The sequence below is a fragment of the Schistocerca gregaria genome, chromosome 6 (genome assembly GCF_023897955.1).
Source record: "Schistocerca gregaria isolate iqSchGreg1 chromosome 6, iqSchGreg1.2, whole genome shotgun sequence".
Classification (NCBI taxonomy): domain Eukaryota; kingdom Metazoa; phylum Arthropoda; class Insecta; order Orthoptera; family Acrididae; genus Schistocerca; species Schistocerca gregaria.
The window spans coordinates 26037228-26060196 of NC_064925.1; positions in this window are offsets into that span (position 1 = coordinate 26037228).

Sequence of the window (22969 nt, forward strand, 5' to 3'; positions counted from 1 at the left end):
TTGGTATCGGGATTGAATACAACACTCACCATGTGCACCTTCCTCCATTTGAGTAATGTCTCAAACAGTCTACGCTTTGATCGTTCCCTGGAAGACCAGTAGTAGTTTCCGATGAACAGCTGGAGGCTTTCTGTAATCTGTGGAGTATCAGAGTGTTGATAAAACACAAAAATTGCATTGGGATTGAATACAACAGTCACTATGCGCACATTCCTCCATGGGAGTAATGTCTCAAACACTCTACAATTTGATCGTTCCCTGGAAGACCAGTAGAAGTTTCCGATTAACATCTGGAGGCATTCTGTAATCTGTGGACCATTAGAGTGTTGATGAAACACCGAAATTGCATCGGGATTGAATACAACAGTCACCATGCACACTTTCCTCCATGGCCATAATGTCTCAAACAGTCAACGCTTTGATCGTTCCCTGGAAGACCAGTAGTAGTTTCCGATGCCCATCTGGAGGCGTTCTGTAATCTGTGGAGTATCAGAGAGTTGATGAAACACAGAAATTGTATCGGGATTGAATAAAACAGTCACCATCCGCACTTTCCTCCATGGGAGTAATGTCTGAAACAGTCTACGCTTTGATCGTTCCTGGGAAGACCACTAGTAGTTTCCGATTAACATCTGGAGGCATTCTGTAATCTGTGGACTATCAGAGTGTTGATGAAACACAGAAATTGCATCGGGATTGAATACAACAGTCACTATGCGCACTTTCCTCCATGGGAGTAATGTCCCAAACAGTCAACGTTTTGATCGTTCCCTGGAAGACCAGTAGTAGTGTCCGATGAACATCTGAAGGCTTTCCGTAATCTGTGGAATATCAGAGTGTTGATGAAACACAGAAAATGCATCGGCATTGAATACAACAGTCACCATGCGCACTTCCCTCCAAGGGAGTAATTTCTCAAACAATCTACGCTTTGATTGTTCCCTGGAAGACCAGTAGTAGTTTCCGATGCACTTCTGGTGGCATTCTGTAATGTCTAGACTATTAGAGTGTTGATGAAACACAGTAATTGATTCGGGATTGAATAAAACAGTCACCATGCTCACTTTCCTCCATGGGAGTAATGTCTGAAGCAGTCTACGCTTTGATCGTTCCCGGAAAAGACCAGTATTACTTTCCGATGCACATCTGGAGGCATTCTGTAATCTGTGGACTATCAGAGTGTTGATGAAACACAGAAGTTCCATCGGGATTGCATACTACAGCCACCATGCGCTGTTTCTTCCATAAAAGCTATGTCTCAAACAGTCTACGCTTTATTCGTTCCCTGGAAGACAAGTAGTAGTTTCCGATGCACATATGGAGGCAATCTGTAATCTGTGGAGAATCAGAGGGTTGTTGAAACACAGAAATTGTATCGGGATTGAATAAAACAGTCACCATCCGCACTTTCCTCCGTGAGTGTAATGTCTGAAACAGTCTACGCTTTGATCGTTCCCAGGGATGACCAGTAGTAGTTTATGATTAACATCTGGAGGCATTCTGTAATCTGTGGACTTTCAGAGTGTTGATGCAACACAGAAATTGCATCGGGATTGAATACAACAGTCACCATGCGCACTTTCCTCCATAGGAGTACTGTCCCAAACAGGCTACGCTTTGATCGTTCCCTGGAACACCAGTAGTAGTTTCCGATGCACATCTGGATGCATTCTGTAATCTGTGGACTATCAGAGTGTTGATGCAACATAGAAATGGTATCGGGATTGAATACAACACTCACCATGTGCACCTTCCTCCATTTGAGTAATGTCTCAAACAGTCTACGCTTTGATCGTTCCCTGGAAGACCAGTAGTAGTTTCCGATGCACATCTGGAGGCATTCTGTAATCTGTGGACTATCAGGGTGTTGATGAAACACAGAAATTGCTTCGGGATTGAATACAACAGTCACAATGCGCACTTTCCCCCATAGGAGTAATTCTCAAGCAGTCTACGCATTGATCGTTCCCTGTAAGACCAGTAGTATTTCCTATGCACATCTGGTGGCATTCTGTAATCTGTGGACTATCAGAGTATTGATGAAACACAGAAATTGCATCGGGATTGAATACAATAGTCACCACGCGCACTTTCCTCCATGGGAGTAATGTCCCAAACAGTCTACGCTTTGATCGTTCCCTGGATGACCAGTAGGAGTTTCCGATTAACATCTGGAGGCATTCTGTAATCTGTGGACTATCAGAGTGTTGATGAAACACAGATTGCATTGGGATTGAATACAACAGTCACCATGCACAATTTCCTCCATGGCAGAAATGTCTCAAACAGTCTACGCTTTGATCGTTCCCTGGAAGACCAGTAGTAGTTTCAGAAGCCCATCTGGAGGCATTCTGTAATCTGTGGAGTATCAGAGAGTTGATGAAACACAGAAATTGTATCGGGATTGAATAAGACAGTCACCATCCGCACTTTCCTCCGTGGGAGTAATGTCTGAAACAGTCTACGCTTTGATCGTTCCCGGGAACACCAGTAGTAGTTTCCGATTAACATCTGGAGGCATTCTGTAATCTGTGGACTATCAGAGTGTTGATGAAACATAGAAATTGAATCGGGATTGAATACAACAATCACCATGAGCACATTCCTCCATAAGAGTTATGTCTCAAACAGTCTACGCTTTGATCGTTCAGTGGAAGGCCAGTAGTAGTTTCAACTTCACATCTGGAGGCATTCTGTTATCTGTGGAGTATCAGAGTGTTGATGAAACACAGAAATTGCATCGGGATTGAATACAACAGTCACCATGCGCACTTTCCTCCATGGGAGTAATATCTCAAACAGTCTACACTTTGATCGTTCCCGGGAAGACCAGTAGTAGTTTCCGATGCACATCTCGTGGCATTCTGTAATCTGTGGACTATCAGAGTGTTGATGAAACACAGAAAATGCATCGGGATTGAATACAACAGTCACCATGCGCACTTTCCTCCATGGGAGTAATATCTCAATCAGTCTACACTTTGATCGTTCCCGGGAAGACCAGTAGTAGTTTCCGATGCACATCTCGTGGCATTCTGTAATCTGTGGACTATCAGAGTGTTGATGAAACACAGAAAATGCATCGGGATTGAATACGACAGTCACCATGCGCACTTTCCGCCATGGGAGTAATGTCTCAAAGAGTTTACGCTTTGATCGTTCCCTGGAAGGCCAGTAGTAGTTTCCGATGCACAATTGGAGGCATTCTGTAATCTGTGGAGTATCAGAGTGTTGATAAAACACAGAAATTGCATCGGGATTGAATACAACAGTCACTATGCGCACATTCCTCCATGGGAGTAATGTTTCAAACAGTCTACGCTTTGATCGTTCCCGGGAAGACCAGTAGTAGTTTCCGATGCACATCTCGTGGCATTCTGTAATCTGTGGACTATCAGAGTGTTGATGAAACACAGAAAATGCATTGGGATTGAATACAACAGTCACCATGCGCAATTTCCTCCATGGGAGTAATGTCTCAAAGAGTTTACGCTTTGATCGTTCCCTGGAAGACCAGTAGTAGTTTCCGATGCACATTTGGAGGCATTCTGTAAGCTGTGGAGTATCAGAGTGTTGATAAAACACAGAAATTGCATCGGGATTGAATACAACAGTCACTATGCGCACATTCCTCCATGGGAGTAATGTCTCAAACAGTGTACGCTTTGATCGTTCCCGGGAAGACCAGTAGTAGTTTCCGATGCACATCTCGTGGCATTCTGTAATCTGTGGACTATCAGAGTGTTGATGAAACACAGAAAATGCATCGGGATTGAATACAACAGTCACCATGCGCACTTTCCTCCATGGGAGTAATGTCTCAAAGAGGTTACGCTTTTATCGTTCCCTGGAAGACCAGTAGTAGTTTCCGATGCACATTTGGAGGCATTCTGTAATCTGTGAAGTATCAGAGTGTTGATAAAACACAGAAATTGCATCGGGATTGAATACAACAGTCACTATGCGCACATTCCTCCATGGGAGTAATGTCTCAAACACTCTACAATTTGATCGTTCCCTGGAAGACCAGTAGAAGTTCCCGATTAACATCTGGAGGCATTCTGTAATCTGTGGACTATCAGAGTGTTGATGAAACACAGAAATTGCATCGGGATTGAATACAACAGTCACCATGCACACTTACCTCCATGGCAGTAATGTATCAAACAGTCTACGCTTTGATCGTTCCCTGGAAGACCAGTAGTATTTTCCGATGCCCATCTGGGGGCATTCCGTAATCTGTGGAGTATCAGAGAGTTGATGAAACACAGAAATTGTATCGGGATTGAATAAAACAGTCACCATTTGCACTTTCCTAAATGGGATTAATGTCTGAAACAGTCTACGCATTGATCGTTCCCGGGAAGACCAGTAGTAGTTTCCGATTAACATCTGGATTCATTCTGTAATCTGTGGACTATCAGAGTGTTGATGAAACATAGAAATTGCATCGGGATTGAATACAACAATCACCATGAGCACATTCCTCCATAAAAGTAATGTCTCAAACAGTCTACGCTTTGATCGTTCCCTGGAAGACCAGTAGTAGTTTCCGATGCCCATCTGGAGGCATTCTGTAATCTGTGGAGTATCAGAGAGTTGATGAAACACAGATTTTGTTTCGGGATTGAATAAAACAGTCACCATCCGCACTTTCCTCCATGGGAGTAATGTCTGAAACAGTCTACGCTTTGATCGTTCCCTGGAAGACCAGTAGTAGTTTACGATTAACATCTGGAAGCATTCTGTAATCTGTGGTCTATCAGAGTGTTGATGAAACACAGAAATTGCATCTGGATTGAATACAACAGTCACCATGCGCACTTTCCTCCATGGGAGTAATGTCCCAAACAGTCTACGTTTTGATCGTTCCCTGGAAGACCAGTAGTAGTTTCCGATGAACATCTTGAGGCTTTCTGTAATCTGTGGAGTATCAGAGTGTTGATGAAACACCGAAATTGCATCGGGATTGAATACAACAGTCACCATGCACACTTTCCTCCATGGCCATAATGTCTCAAACAGTCAACGCTTTGATCGTTCCCTGGAAGACCAGTAGTAGTTTCCGATGCCCATCTGGAGGCGTTCTGTAATCTGTGGAGTATCAGAGAGTTGATGAAACACAGAAATTGTATCGGGATTGAATAAAACAGTCACCATCCGCACTTTCCTCCATGGGAGTAATGTCTGAAACAGTCTACGCTTTGATCGTTCCTGGGAAGACCACTAGTAGTTTCCGATTAACATCTGGAGGCATTCTGTAATCTGTGGACTATCAGAGTGTTGATGAAACACAGAAATTGCATCGGGATTGAATACAACAGTCACTATGCGCACTTTCCTCCATGGGAGTAATGTCCCAAACAGTCAACGTTTTGATCGTTCCCTGGAAGACCAGTAGTAGTGTCCGATGAACATCTGAAGGCTTTCCGTAATCTGTGGAATATCAGAGTGTTGATGAAACACAGAAAATGCATCGGCATTGAATACAACAGTCACCATGCGCACTTCCCTCCAAGGGAGTAATTTCTCAAACAATCTACGCTTTGATTGTTCCCTGGAAGACCAGTAGTAGTTTCCGATGCACTTCTGGTGGCATTCTGTAATGTCTAGACTATTAGAGTGTTGATGAAACACAGTAATTGATTCGGGATTGAATAAAACAGTCACCATGCTCACTTTCCTCCATGGGAGTAATGTCTGAAGCAGTCTACGCTTTGATCGTTCCCGGAAAAGACCAGTATTACTTTCCGATGCACATCTGGAGGCATTCTGTAATCTGTGGACTATCAGAGTGTTGATGAAACACAGAAATTCCATCGGGATTGCATACTACAGCCACCATGCGCTGTTTCTTCCATAAAAGCTATGTCTCAAACAGTCTACGCTTTATTCGTTCCCTGGAAGACAAGTAGTAGTTTCCGATGCACATATGGAGGCAATCTGTAATCTGTGGAGAATCAGAGGGTTGTTGAAACACAGAAATTGTATCGGGATTGAATAAAACAGTCACCATCCGCACTTTCCTCCGTGAGTGTAATGTCTGAAACAGTCTACGCTTTGATCGTTCCCAGGGATGACCAGTAGTAGTTTATGATTAACATCTGGAGGCATTCTGTAATCTGTGGACTTTCAGAGTGTTGATGCAACACAGAAATTGCATCGGGATTGAATACAACAGTCACCATGCGCACTTTCCTCCATAGGAGTACTGTCCCAAACAGGCTACGCTTTGATCGTTCCCTGGAACACCAGTAGTAGTTTCCGATGCACATCTGGATGCATTCTGTAATCTGTGGACTATCAGAGTGTTGATGCAACATAGAAATGGTATCGGGATTGAATACAACACTCACCATGTGCACCTTCCTCCATTTGAGTAATGTCTCAAACAGTCTACGCTTTGATCGTTCCCTGGAAGACCAGTAGTAGTTTCCGATGCACATCTGGAGGCATTCTGTAATCTGTGGACTATCAGGGTGTTGATGAAACACAGAAATTGCTTCGGGATTGAATACAACAGTCACAATGCGCACTTTCCCCCATAGGAGTAATTCTCAAGCAGTCTACGCATTGATCGTTCCCTGTAAGACCAGTAGTATTTCCTATGCACATCTGGTGGCATTCTGTAATCTGTGGACTATCAGAGTATTGATGAAACACAGAAATTGCATCGGGATTGAATACAATAGTCACCACGCGCACTTTCCTCCATGGGAGTAATGTCCCAAACAGTCTACGCTTTGATCGTTCCCTGGATGACCAGTAGGAGTTTCCGATTAACATCTGGAGGCATTCTGTAATCTGTGGACTATCAGAGTGTTGATGAAACACAGATTGCATTGGGATTGAATACAACAGTCACCATGCACAATTTCCTCCATGGCAGAAATGTCTCAAACAGTCTACGCTTTGATCGTTCCCTGGAAGACCAGTAGTAGTTTCAGAAGCCCATCTGGATTCATTCTGTAATCTGTGGAGTATCAGAGAGTTGATGAAACACAGAAATTGTATCGGGATTGAATAAGACAGTCACCATCCGCACTTTCCTCCGTGGGAGTAATGTCTGAAACAGTCTACGCTTTGATCGTTCCCGGGAACACCAGTAGTAGTTTCCGATTAACATCTGGAGGCATTCTGTAATCTGTGGACTATCAGAGTGTTGATGAAACATAGAAATTGAATCGGGATTGAATACAACAATCACCATGAGCACATTCCTCCATAAGAGTTATGTCTCAAACAGTCTACGCTTTGATCGTTCAGTGGAAGGCCAGTAGTAGTTTCAACTTCACATCTGGAGGCATTCTGTTATCTGTGGAGTATCAGAGTGTTGATGAAACACAGAAATTGCATCGGGATTGAATACAACAGTCACCATGCGCACTTTCCTCCATGGGAGTAATATCTCAAACAGTCTACACTTTGATCGTTCCCGGGAAGACCAGTAGTAGTTTCCGATGCACATCTCGTGGCATTCTGTAATCTGTGGACTATCAGAGTGTTGATGAAACACAGAAAATGCATCGGGATTGAATACAACAGTCACCATGCGCACTTTCCTCCATGGGAGTAATATCTCAATCAGTCTACACTTTGATCGTTCCCGGGAAGACCAGTAGTAGTTTCCGATGCACATCTCGTGGCATTCTGTAATCTGTGGACTATCAGAGTGTTGATGAAACACAGAAAATGCATCGGGATTGAATACGACAGTCACCTTGCGCACTTTCCGCCATGGGAGTAATGTCTCAAAGAGTTTACGCTTTGATCGTTCCCTGGAAGGCCAGTAGTAGTTTCCGATGCACAATTGGAGGCATTCTGTAATCTGTGGAGTATCAGAGTGTTGATAAAACACAGAAATTGCATCGGGATTGAATACAACAGTCACTATGCGCACATTCCTCCATGGGAGTAATGTTTCAAACAGTCTACGCTTTGATCGTTCCCGGGAAGACCAGTAGTAGTTTCCGATGCACATCTCGTGGCATTCTGTAATCTGTGGACTATCAGAGTGTTGATGAAACACAGAAAATGCATTGGGATTGAATACAACAGTCACCATGCGCAATTTCCTCCATGGGAGTAATGTCTCAAAGAGTTTACGCTTTGATCGTTCCCTGGAAGACCAGTAGTAGTTTCCGATGCACATTTGGAGGCATTCTGTAATCTGTGGAGTATCAGAGTGTTGATAAAACACAGAAATTGCATCGGGATTGAATACAACAGTCACTATGCGCACATTCCTCCATGGGAGTAATGTCTCAAACAGTGTACGCTTTGATCGTTCCCGGGAAGACCAGTAGTAGTTTCCGATGCACATCTCGTGGCATTCTGTAATCTGTGGACTATCAGAGTGTTGATGAAACACAGAAAATGCATCGGGATTGAATACAACAGTCACCATGCGCACTTTCCTCCATGGGAGTAATGTCTCAAAGAGGTTACGCTTTTATCGTTCCCTGGAAGACCAGTAGTAGTTTCCGATGCACATTTGGAGGCATTCTGTAATCTGTGAAGTATCAGAGTGTTGATAAAACACAGAAATTGCATCGGGATTGAATACAACAGTCACTATGCGCACATTCCTCCATGGGAGTAATGTCTCAAACACTCTACAATTTGATCGTTCCCTGGAAGACCAGTAGAAGTTCCCGATTAACATCTGGAGGCATTCTGTAATCTGTGGACTATCAGAGTGTTGATGAAACACAGAAATTGCATCGGGATTGAATACAACAGTCACCATGCACACTTACCTCCATGGCAGTAATGTATCAAACAGTCTACGCTTTGATCGTTCCCTGGAAGACCAGTAGTATTTTCCGATGCCCATCTGGGGGCATTCCGTAATCTGTGGAGTATCAGAGAGTTGATGAAACACAGAAATTGTATCGGGATTGCATAAAACAGTCACCATTTGCACTTTCCTAAATGGGATTAATGTCTGAAACAGTCTACGCATTGATCGTTCCCGGGAAGACCAGTAGTAGTTTCCGATTAACATCTGGATTCATTCTGTAATCTGTGGACTATCAGAGTGTTGATGAAACATAGAAATTGCATCGGGATTGAATACAACAATCACCATGAGCACATTCCTCCATAAAAGTAATGTCTCAAACAGTCTACGCTTTGATCGTTCCCTGGAAGACCAGTAGTAGTTTCCGATGCCCATCTGGAGGCATTCTGTAATCTGTGGAGTATCAGAGAGTTGATGAAACACAGATTTTGTTTCGGGATTGAATAAAACAGTCACCATCCGCACTTTCCTCCATGGGAGTAATGTCTGAAACAGTCTACGCTTTGATCGTTCCCTGGAAGACCAGTAGTAGTTTACGATTAACATCTGGAAGCATTCTGTAATCTGTGGTCTATCAGAGTGTTGATGAAACACAGAAATTGCATCTGGATTGAATACAACAGTCACCATGCGCACTTTCCTCCATGGGAGTAATGTCCCAAACAGTCTACGTTTTGATCGTTCCCTGGAAGACCAGTAGTAGTTTCCGATGAACATCTTGAGGCTTTCTGTAATCTGTGGAGTATCAGAGTGTTGATGAAACACAGAAAATGCATCGGGATTGAATACAACAGTCACCATGCGCACTTTCCTCCATGGGAGTAATGTTTCAAACAGTCTACACTTTCATCGTTCCCGGGAAGACCAGTAGTAGTTTCCGATGCACATTTGGAGGCATTCTGTAATCTGTGGAGTATCAGAGTGTTGATAAAACACAGAAATTGCATTGGGATTGAATACAACAGTCACTATGCGCACATTTGTCCATGGGAGTAATGTCTCTAAAAGTCTACGCTTTGATCGTTCCCGGGAAGACCAGTAGTAGTTTCCGATGCACATTTGGAGGCATTCTGTAATCTGTGGAGTATCAGAGTGTTGATAAAACACAGAAATTGCATTGGGATTGAATACAACAATCACTATGCGCACATTTGTCCATAGGAGTAATGTCTCAAACAGTCTACGCTTTGATCGTTCAGTGGAAGGCCTGTAGTAGTTTCAACTGCACATCTGGAGGCATTCTGTAATCTGTGGAGTATCAGAGTGTTGATGACACACAGAAATTGCATCGGGATTGAATACAACAGTCACCATGCGCACTTTCCTCCATGGGAGTAATATCTCTAACAGTCTACACTTTAATCGTTCCCGGGAAGACCAGTAGTAGTTTCCGATGCACATCTCGTGGCATTCTGTAATCTGTGAACTATCAGAGTGTTGATAAAACACAGAAATTGCATCGGGATTGAATACAATAGTCACTATGCGCACATTTCTCCATGGGAGTAATGTCTCAAACACTCTACAATTTAATCGTTCCCTGGAAGACCAGTAGAAGTTTCCGATTAACATCTGGAAGCATTCTGTAATCTGTGGACTATCAGAGTGTTGATGAAACACAGAAATTGCATCGGGATTGAATACAACAGCCACCATGCACGCTTTCCACCATGGCAGTAATGTCTCAAACAGTCTACGCTTTGATCGTTCCCTGGAAGACCAGTAGTAGTTTCCGATGCCCATCTGGAGGCATTCTGTAATCTGTGGAGTATCAGAGAGTTGATGAAACACAGATTTTCTTTCGGGATTGAATAAAACAGTCACCATCCGCACTTTCCTCCATGGGAGTAATGTCTGAAATAGTCTACGATTTGATCGTTCCCTGGAAGACCAGTAGTAGTTTACGATTAACATCTGGAGGCATTCTGTAATCTGTGGTCTATCAGAGTGTTGATGAAACACAGAAATTGCATCTGGATTGAATACAACAGTCACCATGCGCACTTTCCTCCATGGGAGTAATGTCCCAAACAGTCTACGTTTTGATCGTTCCCTGGAAGACCAGTAGTAGTTTCCGATGAACATCTGGAGGCATTCTGTAATCTGTGGAGTATCAGAGTGTTGATGAAACACAGAAAATGCATCGGGATTGAATACAACAGTCACCATGCGCACTTTCCTCCATGGGAGTAATGTCTCAAACAGTCTACACTTTCATCGTTCCCAGGAAGACCAGTCGTAGTTTCCGATGCACATTTGGAGGCATTCTGTAATCTGTGGAGTATCAGAGTGTTGATAAAACACAGGAATTGCATTGGGATTGAATACAACAGTCACTATGCGCACATTTGTCCACGGGAGTAATGTCTCTAACAGTCTACGCTTTGATCGTTCCCGGGAAGACCAGTAGTAGTTTCCGATGCACATTTGGAGGCATTCTGTAATCTGTGGAGTATCAGAGTGTTGATAAAACACAGAAATTGCATTGGGATTGAATACAACTGTCACTATGCGCACATTTGTCCATGGGAGTAATGTCTCTAACAGTCTACGCTTTGATCGTTCCCGGGAAGACAAGTAGTAGTTTCCGATGCACATCTCGTGGCATTCTGTAATCTGTGGACTATCAGAGTGATGATGAAACACAGAAAATGCATCGGGATTGAATACAACAGTCAGCATGCGCACTTTCCTCTATGGGAGTAATGTCTCAAAGAGTTTACGCTTTGATCGTTCCCTGGAAGACCAGTAGTAGTTTCCGATGCACATTTGGAGGCATTCTGTAATCTGTGGAGTATCAGAGTGTTGATAAAACATAAAAATTGCATCGGGATTGAATACAACAGTCACTATGCGCACATTCCTCCATGGGAGTAATGTCTCAAACAGTCTACGCTTTGATCGTTCCCTGGAAGACCAGTAGTAGTTTCCGATGCCCATCTGGAGGCATTCTGTAATCTGTGGAGTATCAGAGAGTTGATGAAACACAGAAATTGTATCGGGATTGAATAAAACAGTCACCATCCGCACTTTCCTCCATGGGAGTCATGTCTGAAACAGTCTAAGCTTTGATCGTTCCCGGGAAGACCAGTAGTAGTTTCCGATTAACATCTGGAGGCATTCTGTAATCTGTGGACTATCAGAGTGTTGATGAAACACAGAAATATCATAAGGATTGAATACAACAGTCACCATGCGCAGTTTCCTCCATGGGAGTAATGTCCCAAACAGTCAACGTTTTGATCGTTCCCTGGAAGACCAATAGTAGTTTCCGATGAACATCTGAATTCTTTCTAAAATCTGTGGAGTATCAGAGTGTTGATGAGACACAGAAAATGCATCGGGAATGAATACAACAGTCACCATGCGCACTTTCCTCCAAGGGAGTAATGTCTCAAACAATCTACGCTTTGATCGTTCCCTGGAAGACCAGTAGTAGTTTCCGATGCACATCTGGAGGCATTCTGTAATCTGTGGACTATCATAGTGTTGATGAAACACATAAATTGCATCGGGATTGAATAAAACAGTCACCATCCGCACTTTTATCCATGGGTGTAATGTCTGAAACAGTCTACGCTTTGATCGTTCCCGGGAATGACAAGTAGTAGTTTCCGATTAACATCTGGAGTCATTCTGTAATCTGTGGACTATCAGAGTGTTGATGCAACACAGAAATTGCATCGGGATTGACTACAACAGTCACCATGCGCACTTTCCTATATGGGAGTAATGTCCCAAACAGTCTACGCTTTGATCGTTCCCTGGAAGACCAGTAGTAGTTTCCGATGCACATCTGGATGCATTCTGTAATCTGTGGACTATCAGAGTGTTGATGAAACACAGAAATTGTATCGGGATTGAATACAACACTCACCATGTGCACCTTCCTCCATGGGAGTAATGTCTCAAAGAGTTTACGCTTTTATCGTTCCCTGGAAGACCAGTAGTAGTTTCCGATGCACATTTGGAGGCATTCTGTAATCTGTGGAGTATCAGAGTGTTGATAAAACACAGAAATTGCATCGGGATTGAATACAACAGTCACTATGCGCACATTCCTCCATGGGAGTAATTTCTCAAACACTCTACAATTTGATCGTTCTCTGGAAGACCAGTAGAAGTTTCCGATTAACATCTGGAGGCATTCTGTAATCTGTGGACTATCAGAGTGTTGATGAAACACAGAAATTGCATCGGGAATGAATACAACAGTCACCATGCACACTTTCCTCCATGGCAGTAATGTATCACACAGTCTACGCTTTGATCGTTCCCTGGAAGACCAGTAGTAGTTTCCGATGCCCATCTGGAGGCATTCCGTAATCTGTGGAGTATCAGAGAGTTGATGAAACACAGAAATTGTATCGGGATTGAATAAAACAGTCACCATTTGCACTTTCCTAAATGGGATTAATGTCTGAATCAGTCTACGCATTGATCGTTCCCGGGAAGACCAGTAGTAGTTTCCGATTAACATCTGGAGGCATTCTGTAATCTTTGGACTATCAGAGTGTTGATGAAACATAGAAATTGCATCGGGATTGAATACAACAATCACCATTAGCACATTCCTCCATAAAAGTAATGTCTCAAACAGTCTACGCTTTGATCGTTCCCTGGAAGACCAGTAGTAGATTCCGATTAACATCTGGAGGCATCCTGTAATCTGTGGACTATCAGAGTGTTGATGAAACACAGAAACTGCATCGGGATTGAATACAAAATTCTCAATGCGCAGTTTCCTCCATAGGAGTAAAGTCTCAAACAGTCTACGCTTTGATCGTTCAGTGGAAGGCCTGTAGTAGTTTCAACTGCACATCTGGAGGCATTCTGTAGTCTGTGGAGTATCAGAGTGTTGATGAAACACAGAAATTGCATCGGGATTGAATACAACAGTCACCATGCGCACTTTCCTCCATGGGAGTAATATCTCTAACAGTCTACACTTTGATCGTTCCCGGGAAGACCAGTAGTAGTTTCCGATGAACATCTCGTGGCATTCTGTAATCTGTGGACTATCAGAGTGTTGATGAAACACAGAAAATGCATCGGGATTGAATACAACAGTCACTATGCGCACATTCCTCCATGGGAGTAATGTCTCAAACACTCAACAATTTGATCGTTCCCTGGAAGACCAGTAGAAGTTTCCGATTAACATCTGGAGGCATTCTGTAATCTGCGGACTATCAGAGTGTTGATGAAACACAGAAATTGCTTCGGGATTGAATACAACAGTCACCATGCACACTTTCCACCATGGCAGTAATGTCTTAAGCAGTCTACGCTTTGATCGTTCCCGGAAAGACCAGTAGTAGTTTCCGATGCGCATCTGGAGGCATTCTGTAATCTGTGGACTATCCGAGTGTTGAAGAAACACAGAAATTCCATCGGGATTGAATACAACAGTCACCATGCGCTGTTTCTTCCATAAAAGCAATGTCTGAAACAGTCTACGCTTCGATCGTTCCTGGGAAGACAAGTAGTAGTTTCCGATTAACATCTGGAGTCATTCTGTAATCTGTGGACTATCAGAGTGTTGATGCAACACAGAAATTGCATCGGGATTGAATACAACAGTCACCATGCGCACTTTCCTATATGGGAGTAATGTCCCACACAGTCTACGCTTTGATCGTTCCCTGGAAGACCAGTAGTAGTTTCCGATGCACATCTGGATGCATTCTGTAATCTGTGGACTATCAGAGTGTTGATGAAACACAGAAATTGTATCGGGATTGAATACAACACTCACCATGTGCACCTTCCTCTATTTGAGTAATGTCTCAAACAGTCTACGCTTTGATCGTTCCCTGGAAGACCAGTAGTAGTTTCCGATGCACATCTGGAGGCATTCTGTAATCTGTGGACTATCAGAGTGTTGATGAAACACAGAAATTGGTTCGGGATTGAATACAACAGTCACCATGCGCACTTTCCTCCATGGGAGTAATGTCCCAAACAGTCTACGTTTTGATCGTTCCCTTGAAGACCAGTAGTAGTTTCCGATGAACATCTGGAGGCTTTCTGTAATCTGTGGAGTATCAGAGTGTTGATGAAACACAGAAAATGCATCGGGATTGAATACAACAGTCACCATGCGCACTTTCCTCCATGGGAGTAATGTCTCAAAGAGTTTACGCTTTGATCGTTCCCTGAAAGACCAGTAGTAGTTTCCGATGCACATCTCGTGGCATTCTGTAATCTGTGGACTATCAGAGTGTTGATGACACACAGAAAATGCATCGGGATTGAATACAACAGTCACCATGCGCACTTTCCTCCATGGGAGTAATGTCTCAAAGAGTTTACGCTTTTATCGTTCCCTGGAAGACCAGTAGTAGTTTCCGATGCACATTTGGAGGCATTCTGTAATCTGTGGTGTATCAGAGTGTTGATAAAACACAGAAATTGCATCGGGATTGAATAAAACAGTCACTATGCGCACATTCCTCCATGGGAGTTATGTCTCAAACACTCTACAATTTGATCGTTCCCTGGAAGAGCAGTAGCAGTTTCCGGTTAACATCTGGAGGCATTCTGTAATCTGTGGACTATCAGAGTGTTGATGAAACACAGAAATTGCATCGGGATTGAATACAACAGTCACCATGCACACTTTCCTCTACGGCAGTAATGTATCAAACAGTCTACGCTTTGATCGTTCCCTGGAAGACCAGTAGTAGTTTCCGATGCCCATCTGGAGGCATTCCGTAATCTGTGGAGTATCAGAGAGTTGATGAAACACAGAAATTGTATCGGGATTGAATAAAACAGTCACCATTTGCACTTTCCTAAATGGGATTAATGTCTGAAACAGTTTACGCATTGATCGTTCCCGGGAAGACCAGTAGTAGTTTCCGATTAACATCTGGAGGCATTCTGTAATCTGTGGACTATCAGAGTGTTAATGAAACATAGAAATTGCATCGGGATTGAATACAACAATCACCATGAGCACATTCCTCCATAAAAGTAATGTCTCAAACAGTCTACGCTTTGATCGTTCCCTGGAAGACCAGTAGTAGTTTCCGATTAACATCTGGAGGCATCCTGTAATCTGTGGACTATCAGAGTGTTGATGAAACACAGAAACTGCATCGGGATTGAATACAACATTCTCCATGCGCAGTTTCCTCCATAGGAGTAATGTCTCAAACAGTCTACGCTCTGATCGTTCAGTGGAAGGCCTGTAGTAGTTTCAACTGCACATCTGGAGGAATTCTGTAATCTGTGGACTATCAGAGTGATGATAAAACACAGAAATTACATCGGGATTGAATACAATAGTCACTATGCGCACATTCCTCCATGGGAGTAATGTCTCAAACACTCTACAATTTGATCGTTCCCTGGAAGACCAGTAGAAGTTTCCGATTAACATCTGGAGGCATTCTGCAATCTGTGGACTATCAGAGTGTTGATGAAACACAGAAATTGCATCGGGATTGAATACAACAGTCACCATGCACACTTTCCACCATGGCAGTAATGTCTCAAACAGTCTACGCTTTGAGCGTTCCCTGGAAGACCAGTAGTAGTTTCCGATGCCCATCTGGAGGCATTCTGTAATCTGTGGAGTATCAGAGAGTTGATGAAACACACATTTTGTTTCGGGATTGAATAAAACAGTCACCATCCGCACTTTCCTCCATGGGAGTAATGTCTGAAACAGTCTACGCTTTGATCGTTGTTGGGAAGACCAGTAGTAGTTTCCGATGCACATCTCGTGGCATTCTGTAATCTGTGGACTATCAGAGTGTTTATGAAACACAGAAAATGCATCGGGATTGAATACAACAGTCACCATGCGCACTTTCCTCCATGGGAGTAATGTCTCAAACAGTCTACACTTTCATCGTTCCCGGGAAGTCCAGTAGTAGTTTCCGATGCACATTTGGAGGCATTCTGCAATCTGTGGAGTATCAGAGTGTTGATAAAACACAGAAATTGCATTGGGATTGAATACAACAGTCACTATGCGCACATTTGTCCATGGGAGTAATGTCTCTAACAGTCTACGCTTTGATCGTTCCCGGGAAGACCAGTAGTAGTGTCCGATGCACATCTCGTGGCATTCTGTAATCTGTGGACTATCAGAGTGTTGATGAAACACAGAAAATGCATCAGGATTGAATACAACAGTCAGCATGCGCACTTTCCTCCATGGGAGTAATGTCTCAAAGAGTTTACGCTTTGATCGTTCCCTGGAAGACCAGTACTAGTTTCCGATGCACATTTGGAGGCATTCTGTAATCTGTGGAGTATCAGAGTGTTGATAAAACACGAAAATTGCATTGGGATTGAATACAACAGTCACTATGCGCACATTCCTCCATGGGAGTAATGTCTCAAACACTCTACAATTTGATCGTTCCCTGGAAGAGCAGTAGCAGTTTCCGGTTAACATCTGGAGGCATTCTGTAATCTGTGGACTATCAGAGTGTTGATGAAACACAGAAATTGCATTGGGATTGACTACAACGGTCACCATGCACACTTTCCTCCATGGCAGTAATGTCTCAAACAGTCTACGCTTTGATCGTTCCTAGAAAGACCAGTAGTAGTTTCCGATGCACATCTGGAGGCATTCTGTAATCAGTGGACTATCAGAGTGTTGATGAAACACAGAAATTCCATCGGGATTGAATACAACAGTCACCATGCGCTGTTTCTGCCATAAAAGCAATGTCTCAAACAGTCTACGCTTTATTCGTTCCCTGGAAGACAAATAGTAGTTTCCGATGGACATCTGGAGGCATTCTGTAATCTGTGGACTATCAGAGTGTTGATGAAACACAGAAATTGCATCGGGATTGAATAAAACAGTCACCATCCGCACTTTCCTCCATGGGTGAAATGTCTGAAACAGTCTACGCTTTGATCGGTCCCGGGAAGACCAGTAGTAGTTTCCGATCAACATCTGGAGTCATTCTGTAATCTGTGGACTATCAGAGTGTTGATGCAACACAGAAATTGCATCGGGATTGAATACAACAGTCACAATGCGCACTTTCCTATATGGGAGTAATGTCCCAAACAGTCTACGCTTTGATCGTTCCCTGGAAGACAGGTAGTAGTTTCCGATGCACATCGGGATGCATTCTGTAATCTGTGGACTAGCAGGGTGTTGATGAAACACAGAAATTGTATCGGGATTGAATAAAACACTCACCATGTGCACCTTCCTCCATTTGAGTAATGTCTCAAACAGTCTACGCTTTGATCGTTCCCTGGAAGACCAGTAGTAGTTTCCGATGAACAGCAGGAGGCTTTCTGTAATCTGTGGAGTATCAGAGTGTTGATGAAACACAGAAAATGCATCGGGATTGAATACAACAGTCACCATGCGCACTTTCCTCCATGGGAGTAATGTCTCAAATAGTTTACGCTTTGATCGTTCCTGGGAAGACCACTAGTAGTTTCCGATTAACATCTGGAGGCATTCTGTAATCTGTGGACTATCAGAGTGTTGATGAAACACAGAAATTGCATCGGGATTGAATACAACAGTCACTATGCGCACTTTCCTCCATGGGAGTAATGTCCCAAACAGTCAACGTTTTGATCGTTCCCTGGAAGACCAGTAGCAGTTTTAGATGAACATCTGAAGGCTTTCCGTAATCTGTGGAATATCAGAGTGTTGAAACACAGAAAATGCATCGGGATTGAATACAACAGTCACCATGCGCACTTCCCTCCAAGGGAGTAATTTCTCAAACAATCTACGCTTTGATTGTTCCCTGGAAGACCAGTAGTAGTTTCCGATGCACTTCTGGTGGCATTCTGTAATGTCTAGACTATCAGAGTGTTGATGAAACACAGTAATTGCCTCGGGATTGAATAAAACAGTCACCATGCTCACTTTCCTCCATGGGAGTAATGTCTCAAGCAGTCTACGCTTTGATCGTTCCCGGAAAAGACCAGTATTACTTTCCGATGCACATATGGAGGCATTCTGTAATCTGTGGACTATCAGAGTGTTGATGAAACACAGAAATTCCATCGGGATTGCATACAACAGCCACCATGCGCTGTTTCTTCCATAAAAGCAATGTCTCAAACAGTCTACGCTTTATTCGTTCCCTGGAAGACAAGTAGTAGTTTCCGATGCACATATGGAGGCAATCTGTAATCTGTGGAGTATCAGAGGGTTGATGAAACACAGAAATTTTATCGGGATTGAATAAAACAGCACCATCCGCACTCTCCTCCATGAGTGTAATGTCTGAAACTGTCTACGCTTTGATCGTTCCCAGGGAAGACCAGTAGTAGTTTATGATTAACTTCTGGAGGCATTCTGTAATCTGTGGACTTTCAGAGTGTTGATGCAACACAGAAATTGCATCGGGATTGAATACAACAGTCACCATGCGCACTTTCCTCCATAGGAGTAATGTCCCAAACAGTCTACGCTTTGATCGTTCCCTGGAAGACCAGTAGTAGTTTCCGATGCACATCTTAATGCATTCTGTAATCTGTGGACTATCAGAGTGTTGATGCAACATAGAAATTGTATCGGGATTGAATACAACACTCACCATGTGCACCTTCCTCCATTTGAGTAATGTCTCAAACAGTCTACGCTTTGATCGTTCCCTGGAAGACCAGTAGTAGTTTCCGATGCACATCTGGAGGCATTCTGTAATCTGTGGACTATCAGAGTGTTGATGAAACACAGAAATTGCATCGGGTTGAATACAACAGTCACCATGCGCACTTTCCTCCATGGGAGTAATATCTCAAACAGTCTACACTTTGATCGTTCCCGGGAAGACCAGTAGTAGTTTCCGATGCACATCTCGTGGAATTCTGTAATCTGTGGACTATCAGAGTGTTGATGAAACACATAAAATGCATCGGGATTGAATACAACAGTCACCATGCGCACTTTCCTCCATGGGAGTAATGTCTCAAAGAATTTACGCTTTTATCGTTCCCTGGAAGGCCAGTAGTAGTTTCCGATGCACATTTGGAGGCATTCTGTAATCTGTGGAGTATCAGAGTGTTGATAAAATACAGAAATTGCATCGGGATTGAATACAACAGTCACTATGCGCACATTCCTCCATGGGAGTAATGTTTCAAACAGTCTACGCTTTGATCGTTCCCGGGAAGACCAGTAGTAGTTTCCGATGCACTTCTCGTGGCATTCTGTAATCTGTGGACTATCAGAGTGTTGATGAAACACAGAAATTGCATCGGGATTGAATACAATAGTCACCATGCGCAATTTCCTCCATGGGAGTAATGTCTCAAAGTGTATACGATTTGATCGTTCCCTGGAAGACCATTAGTAGTTTCCGATGCACATTTGGAGGCATTCTGTATTCTGTGGAGTATCAGAGTGTTGATAAAACACAGAAATTGCATCGGGATTGAATACAACAGTCACTATGCGCACATTCCTCCATGGGAGTAATGTCTCAAACACTCTACAATTTGATCGTTCCCTGGAAGACCAGTAGAAGTTTCCGATTAACATCTGGAGGAATTCTGTAATCTGTGGACTATCAGAGGGTTGATTAAACACAGAAATTGCATCGGGATTGAATGCAACAGTCACCATGCACCCTTTCCTCCATGGCAGTAATGTCTCAAACAGTCTACGCTTTGATCGATCCCTGGAAGACCAGTAGTAGTTTCCGATGCCCATCTGGAGGCATTCCGTAATCTGTGGATTATCAGAGAGTTGATGAAACACAGAAATTGTATAGGGATTGAATAAAACAGTCACCATCCGCACTTTCCTCCATGGGAGTAAAGTCTGAAACAGTCTACGCATTGATCGTTCCCGGGAAGACCAGTAGTAGTTTCCGATTAACATCTGGAGGCATTCTGTAATCTGTGGACTATCAGACTGTTGATGAAACATAGAAATTGCATCGGGATTGAATACAACAATCACCATGAGCACATTCCTCCATAAAAGTAATGTCTCAAACAGTCTACGCTTTGATCGTTCCCTGGAAGACCAGTAGTAGTTTCCGATTAACATCTGGAGGCATCCTGTAATCTGTGGACTATCAGAGTGTTGATGAAACACAGAAACTGCATCGGGATTGAATACAACATTCTCCATGCGCAGTTTCCTCCATAGGAGTAATGTCTCAAACAGTCTACGCTTTGATCGTTCAGTGGAAGGCCTGTAGTAGTTTCAACTGCACATCTGGAGGCATTCTGTAATCTGTGGAGTATCAGAGTGTTGATGATACACAGAAATTGCATCGGGATTGAATACAACAGTCACCATGCGCACTTTCCTCCATGGGAGTAATATCTCTAACAGTCTACACTTTGATCGTTCCTGGGAAGACCAGTAGTAGATTCCGATGCACATCTCGTGGCATTCTGTAATCTGTGGACTATCAGAGTGTTGATGAAACACAGAAAATGCATCGGGATTGAATACAACAGTCACCATGCGCACATTCTGCCATGGGAGTAATGTCTCAAACAGTCTACGCTTTGATCGTTCCCGGGAAGACCAGTAGTAGTTTCCGATGCACATCTCGTGGCATTCTGTAATCTGTGGACTATCAGAGTGTTGTTGAAACACAGAAAATGCATCGGGATTGAATACAACAGTCACCATGCGCAATTTCCTCCTTGGGAGTAATGTCTCAAAGAGTTTACGCTTTGAACGTTCCCTGGAAGACCAGTAGTAGTTTCCGATGCACATTTGGAGGCATTCTGTAATCTGTGGAGTATCAGAGTGTTGATAAAACACAGAAATTGCATCGGGATTAAATACAACAGTCACTATGCGCACATTCCTCCATGGGAGTAATGTCTCAAACAGTCTACGCTTTGATCGTTCCCGGGAAGATCAGTAGTAGTTTCCGATGCACATCTCGTGGCATTCTGTAATCTGTGGAGTATCAGAGTGTTGATGAAACACAGAAAATGCATCGGGATTGAATACAACAGTCACCATGCACACTTTCCTCCATGGGAGTAATGTCTCAAAGAGTTTACGCTTTGATCGTTGCCTGGAAGACCAGTAGTAGTTTCCGATGCACATTTGGAGGCATTCTGTAATCTGTGGAGTATCAGAGTGTTGATAAAACACAGAAATTGCATCGGGATTGAATACAACAGTCACTATGCGCACATTCCTCCATGGGAGTAATGTCTCAAACATTCTACAAATTGATCGTTCCCAGGAAGACCAGTAGTAGTTTCCGATTAACATCTGGAGGCATTCTGTAATCTGTGGTCTATCAGAGTGTTGATGAAACACAGAAATTGCATGGGGATTGAATACAACAGTCACCATGCGCACTTTCCTCCATGGGAGTAATATCTCAAACAGTCTACACTTTGTTCGTTCCCGGGAAGACCAGTAGTATTTTCAGATGCACATCTCGTGGCATTCTGTAATTTGTGGTCTATCAGAGTGTTGATGAAACACAGAAATTGCATCGGGATTGAAGACAACAGTCACCATGCGCACTTTCCTCCAAGGGAGTAATGTCCCAAACAGTCTACGTTTTGATCGTTCCCTGGAAGACCAGTAGTAGTTTCCGATGAACATCTGGAGGCTTTCTGTAATCTGTGGAGTATCAGAGTGTTGAGGAAACACAGAAAATGCATCGGGATTGAATACAACAGTCACCATGCGCACTTTCCTCCATGGGAGTATTGTCTCAAACAGTCTACACTTTGATCGTTCCCGGGAAGACCAGTAGTAGTTTCCGATGCACATTTGGAGGCATTCTGTAATCTGTGGAGTATCAGAGTGTTGATAAAACACATAAATTGCATTGGGATTGAATACAACAGTCACTATGCGCACATTCCTCCATGGGAGTAATGTCTCTAAAGGTCTACGCTTTGATCGTTCCCGGGAAGACCAGTAGTAGTTTCCGATGCACATCTCGTGGCATTCTGTAATCTGTGGACTATCAGAGTGTTGATGAAACACAGAAAATGCATCGGGATTGAATACAACAGTCAGCATGCGCACTTTCCTACATGGGAGTAATGTCTCAAAGAGTTTACGCTTTGATCGTTCCCTGGAAGACCAGTAGTAGTTTCCGATGCACATTTGGAGGCATTCTGTAATCTGTGGAGTATCAGAGTCTTGATAAAACACAGAAATTGCATCGGGATTGAATACAATAGTCACCATGCGCACTTTCCTCCATGGGAGTAATGTCT